This window comes from Centruroides vittatus, unplaced genomic scaffold, assembly GCF_030686945.1.
Source record: "Centruroides vittatus isolate TY-2023 unplaced genomic scaffold, ASM3068694v2 contig_682, whole genome shotgun sequence".
Taxonomy (NCBI): domain Eukaryota; kingdom Metazoa; phylum Arthropoda; class Arachnida; order Scorpiones; family Buthidae; genus Centruroides; species Centruroides vittatus.
In genome coordinates, this window is record NW_027122429.1 from 73,232 (window position 1) to 80,303 (window position 7,072).

The window sequence follows — 7,072 nt, forward strand, 5'->3', positions numbered from 1 at the left end:
TGTCTCTCTGGTAACAATAGAAAATATTATAATTGTGTGAATGTTAACCCGACTGTAGATCTGGGGCTTCTTTTGTGTACTGTACATAAGAAAACTTACCTATGTAAACTGAATACTAACAGACACATTGAATTCTGATCAAAATAGTCGGGATTCGATTGATTGGAGTAAGCAATTATATATTAAATGCTACTCTGGAGCCTATTGTCCTTCATTGTAATGCGTACAGTTCATTTATTTTGTACGCGGTCCATTTTTATGTGACAAATAACAATATTCTTGAAGTAAAAGCATATTCATTGATTTAGTGCGTAAAACGTCATTAAATATTTGTAATTTATCTTGAATTTTAAATTATTTTTACAAAATATTCTTTAATGGTTTGCTACTTATAACTGAAACTCTTATTCATTATACAAATACAAAAAATTATAGAAAAAATAATTATTTTTACTATAATTTAAATCATTTTATTACTGTATCTAAATGCCTTTTAAATATATGTAAAATTTTGAATTAATTCATACAATTTTTTATGGGACTTAATGTAAATTATGTTTACGCAACAGAAGTAATTTCATAATTTTGAATAATGAATTTTTTCGCCAAAAACAGCATTTAAATATTTCTACTAGGCGGAGAAATTTCCGATGTCAGAATTATCATCTGCATCTTCAGGAATAAATTCCTGATGAGGTTCTTGTGGATCTTGATTTTTTCCTGCTGGAGTATCCTGATTGTTTCTGGGACCTTTAACTTTTATTTCATTTTTATCTTTAATTTTAGTTGAAGCTATAAAACTTTTTGCTTTTGTATTATTTTCTGAAATTGTTGCCTCGAATTTTGCAATTGCTGAAAAAACTGACCGTAAAAAAGGTTTTGTAGTTAAGTAAAATATATTTTAAGGTTACAAACATATTTGATAATAAACACGAAAATCCTATTAAATTAAATTGATATAATAAGACAATGCAATCCATAGGCCATGGGAGGGAATACTTTCTATTTAAAAAATACGGGAAAAAGTGCATGATTTCAACTATTCGGTAAAAAAACAAATTCCTCGGTCAACTATCAAAATTTAACTAGTATCCAGTGGTATTAGCCACTCGTTCATTAGAGTTTACCTGTAAAACATTAATCAAGTTGATAACTGTGCACGAATGTTTATATTGTTGAATTTCACATGAAATTTAGACCAGATCAACGCTTAATACATAAATTAAAAAAAACAAAAACAAAAGTTTAAAATATTTAAAAATTTCCTAAGTATAAAATTCGACCGCCCACATTTCGATAATTTATATTGCCAAACCACTGTATATAATGTAAAAAAGCAGCGAAAAAACTTCTGACAATATAGTACCACTGTGATAACATGGGATAGCTTAATATATTCCATAATTATGTGAAAATTTCTAATATTTCAGTATTGCAGAAAGCTTTAAACTGGAAAAATATAATCCTGTTTAATTAATTTCAAATTTAATTATCTGGTTAATACAAAAAAAAATTTTACTTGTATTCAAGATATTTAATTCTATTACACCAGAAAATATAATTGTTTGACAGTGATTACGTTTTCAAAAATTTTAAAAATATACAGTCAACTCCTGATATACCCATATACACATATGCAAAAGAGTCGTGGAAGTGTTCTCGATCGTTCTTTCTACTAGTTAAATTTAGTAGTATAGACGTTTAGGTTAATATATTTTATAATTTTCATAGCACTATACATAATTTATATATGATTAATAACTTCGTAATTTAATTTATTTTAATTGCTATTGTGTAGTTTTTAAACGAATAAAGTCTTAGTGATCGGTAATGAATTAAAATTCGCATCTTGTATTGTGTATTTATATTGCTTACATCCTTTATGACAGTGTTTCTCAAACTTTTTGGACCGCGACCCCCCTTCTGCACTTAAAAATTTCAAAGGACCCCCGAAGAATAAGTATGTGTCAAAAAACATCCCGTATGGAGGGGGTTAGGCTCGTATTTAAATATTTATATTATTTTTATTATTTATATGTGCAATTTATTTAAGTAAAAATTATTTTATATATTTTTTATTTCTATTATTTCTAAACATGAATCCATAGTAAATTTATGAAATATTTAAAAAAATTGATCTGGCATCAATTTTTCAGCGACCCCCCAAATATTTTTCACGACCCCCTTGGAGGTCGCGACCCCCACTTTGAGAATCACTGCTTTATGATATATCGAATAATAGTAACATTCCTATTACTGCGTATATAGTTATTTTCAAGTGACTTTCCTCAGATTTACTATTAAATTCGTAACACTGTTTCGTAAACAGTCTGAACTCCAATAAATCGGGAGTGATGGGAATAATAAAAATAAACACAACATTAAGTAATAAAAGTAACGATATAACTTTTCAGTATTGAAAAAAATCAAATGAATATTTCAGTACGTACTTCAAAAGATGAATCAGGCAGAATAATGCTCTGGTCTAATATAAAGCGTTCTTCGCACATTAATTCGCATTCTTCGTACTTAAAGAATCCACCTGAACGAGTTTGGTTATTTCCTCCACTATGTTCTTCATTGACATGTTGTTGTAACGCTGATTTCGTATTAAACGTTATTTCGCCATACTCGCATCTGTAAGGTAGATTCTTCAAACTTCTGATTTCAAGAAGACCTGAACGAGTAGATTCAAGTATTTTCTCCATGCACTAAAAATACATGATCTCGTAACGCTTGTTTCGTAGTAAACACTTCACCGCAATACTGGCATCTACATTGCGAGTTCATCAAACTTCTCAATTCAATAACATGCATATTCTCTTTCGATTTGATCCACAACCTATAATTTTACTCCGATAAAAATATTAGATACGTTTTCCAGCGTCCAGATGATGCAGCATTCACCGTTTACGAATATGCAATTAAGATGGTAATTTTAACAATTGCGCAATTGTTTTATTATTTTTCTATAAAGACCAGAATTACGAAATTGTTACCCGATCAGTGTAATAAATTTATCGTTACGTTTATTTTTTATAAGATAACCTGTAATTTTAGTATTTTTTTACATTTAGAAACAAGTACACTTGGGGGTTAACAGTTGTAAATCATTAATAAAAACATATGGATATAAACAATCTTTTTTTATCTACATAACAACATAATGGCATTTCTTTCAAAGCAGCTAGGTATTTTATAGAAAAACGAAACTAAGTTTTGTGGTGTAGGTTTGTCTGTTTCGGTTTTACTCGAAAACATAAATATGGTGACACGCTTCTAACGTTCTCTCTAAAAGAGTTTAATACCCGCAAGTTCAGGGGAGGAAGCGTATGTTTGACGATATGACCGACGAGAACGTGAAATAACGTATAACTTTCAGACGGATTCAATTCTATGTGCATAGTGAAAAAGGACAGTGAGTCACATTAAAAATAACGTTTTTTGAAATTTCAATCACTTATATTTTATTTAATGTATAGAATATTTCAAAATGATTTTTTAAATTTACCACGTATGATTTATTGGCAAAAAACATCCAATTCACATAATTGCTACTCCTTTTACTTTTCATGTTTATATTACTCAATCCAGAAAGAAAGTAATTTTAAAGTCTTCATAGAACACAAAAATTGTTAGTACAGTAATAATTCATCGTAATTGATTTAGAGTAGGTATTTTCATCGGTAAAATTGTAGCATGAATCACAGACGAAAACTGGCATGTAACATGCAAAGTGCACTGTTACATTTCTGATATTCATGTCTCAAATTCCTGTTATATCAGTTTCGTTTGCATACACAGAACACCATACTCACCGTCGCCTCCAATTGGAGAAGTGTCGCTCCTGACGGGATTGGACCGCAACGGAATGGATCCGGGAGGTTTACAGCTATGAATTCAGATCGTTTGGGCAGTGACGACAGCCGTCTTCCTGTCTAGAGGCCCGTGAAGAGCATTACAATCCTGCCTACGTTTTGGAGCGCATATCGTCAATAGGCGCGCCGCCCATTGACTAGGTGATAGTATGGAGTGTCATCACACGCTACAGCCGTTCACCTGTAGTATTGATTCAAGAGACCATGACAGCCCAACAGTATTTTAGCAACATCCTGTAGCTACATATGTTACCTCTCATGGTAGGGCACCCAAGAGCCACTTTTCAACAGACTCGTGACGTATGAGATTCTGTGTCAGTTTGACACGAAAATACAACGGTGGTGTGATGTTTCTTACATACTTTTTAAGGCAGTGTAAAACCAGAGGAGAGGATACTAATTTCTATTATCATACTCCAAAAACGCGCGAATAAACGTTTAAACATCCAGATGTGAGGCCATCGTCTCGTCAACTACAGCAACCACCTAATAAAAGAAAAATAATAAACTCATTACAAAACAATAGAAAGTATCTGATTGCTATAATATTATATAACAGTAATTTTATCAAAAAATAACGAAAATATACAAATATAAATAAATTTTCACAATTTTGTACAGGATATATTGTCACGAAATGAGAAATTCGCATTCATAAAAATAATAAGGGCTTTTATTTATAATTAATAGACAATATTCAAAGTTGAATAATTACTCTAACTAGCATTGTTGGGCTGCAATCTATAAAAAAGGTAGACCTATCTCATATGTTATACTGTATACACCCGCTTGTTCATCCATTCCAATCGTGTCCTTATCATATGAGAACCAACAATTAGGAATTGATAAAGAATATATAGGAGTGACAAGAAGAAGCCTCAAAGTAAGAGTAAAGGAACATAAACATAGTGTGAGTACGGGACTAAACAGCACGATTTTGGCGAATATAGCGCAGGCGGATGGAGTGGTAGTCAAATGGAATGAGGCAAAGATAGTTAAACAGGACATTCACCGTCCATCGCAATAGAAATGGAAAAAATAAAAATTTATAAAAGTAAAATGAGGAACAGATGCTTAAACTCAAAAGATGCAAATACATTACCATCGGCTTGGAAGTACAAAATTGAAAAGAGTATGGGATTTAATAATCCATAAAAATATGGGCTGGATTGTATAGGAATTAGTATTCACAATTAATTAATCTAGATGTAAAATTCATAGTTATTATTCAGTTATTGTATTTTATTATTTTTGTTATTATTCAGTTATTGTATTTTATTATTTTTGTTATTATTCAGTTATTTTGTATTTTATTATTTATTTCTTACTTTAAGTTTTTGGTTAGTTTGCAACGAGTTTTGAGAGTATGTTAATCCGTTAACTTAAAATGCAAATTCAAATAAATTCGAATGTTACCATTTCGATCAAAAAATGAAAAGCCTGAAGATGGCCTATTATAGTAGGCTGAAAACGTTCGGAATAAAACAATAAGCGCAGCAAATATAAAACAGGTGTGTGTATTTATTTATTTATTGATTTAAATAGTGCTGAGAAGGAGATAGTAGATAGATAGTGTCTTGTTTATTCAAATTTTTCTTAATTAGATCCGAAGCGAGTGGGAACATGTTCAAATTTTTGCTTTCAAGGCGAATAATCCAGACATCAAGTTTCTTAACGAACGCATGAAATTTATCTGTCATTAATAAAATGTTTTTATCACGTCCTTGTAAATTCACATTCGAGTCGTTTAAATGCGAAAATACGTCAGCTAAGTACGCCAACAACATACACTAATTATTCTGTAAAAACAATGATAGTGGCGTTTGTTTATCCAAGAAAAATATTATTTATTCATCTCGCAATTCCAATACCCGGGTTAACACTTTCCTTCGCGATAACCATCTAACTTCTGTATGGAAAAGAAGAGATTTAGAACCTACAGGTACTAGTTAGAAAACAATTGCAGTTTTCTACTATTTAATCGGCAAAACGTCGACCTGAAAATTTTATCATATTATTTTAAATTTATGTAATTTACAATATTTGCTCGCCACCTGAAATTAGTAGTGGCTTGCCCCTGTACATTGTACTTTTTATACCATAACGCCGTGCCGGTAACTATTTAACATCTTTCAGGAAACATTATTTTAATTAAAATAATGAGACGTCTCATTTGCTGTAGAAGAGTATATGTATTTTATCGATGCCCTGTCCCTCGGCTGTCACTAGGCTGTCGACACCTGATCTTGTCTTTCACTTACGTACCGTTCACGAGATTAAGGAAAATCAGTTAGCCAGACAAACAGACGACAGTGGATATTTTTAAGTGTACAATGTTTTTAAATGGCAGCGCAATAAATTGTTTCGTAAGTTGATGAATTGGGGTGATGTGATTATATTATGTGAACTGCTTTTTTAAATTTTCTGCCAAGACTAGTTATTTTACCGCAAATACAAAAATCAAAAACGTTATTAATCAGTTACTTAGATACTGAAAATGTTATTTTAAATTTGATAATCGTGTGTAAATTTGATAATCGTGTGTGAAAAAAAACGCAAAGCTGTTTTTTTTTTCTTTGTTTGTTTTTTAAGGTCAACAGTAGCGTATTTACTCGAATATTCACTTATAACCAACGTTGTGTTCTATTTTAGAGTACAAGATATAATTTTTTCATCTTTCTCCATTTTTTGAAAATTTTCCTCTAGTTTATTTCATTTTCTAAACTTGTTTTTTTTATTTGAAAAACTTTACTTTGTTTTATGATAATTTCTCATTTCTTTCTGCAATTCTTCCATCAAATAAAATATAAAATGTATAATATTGCACGAAATACATTTGTAATACATTCGTAACAGAGTTTTCACATTTTTGTTTCATATTTTATCTGCATAGTTTTTCTACCACAAAAGAGCCTTAATTAAAAAACAAATGCTTGTACCCAGTTTCTGTTTTTGTCTTTGCGGTTTGCATGACTTTTTCATTATTGACGTAACATTCCTCATTGTGTCATAATATCTCTTAATTGTAGCATATTCCGATAAGTAGTGCACTTCTGGAAAATAACACATTACTCAGAACCCTTGTAGAGCTTATATAATAAGAATAAGAGTACGATATACAATACACATGATTTCGTTCAGAAAGAGTTAGTATAACACATGATACACATATTACGTAGATAACAGTAAAAATA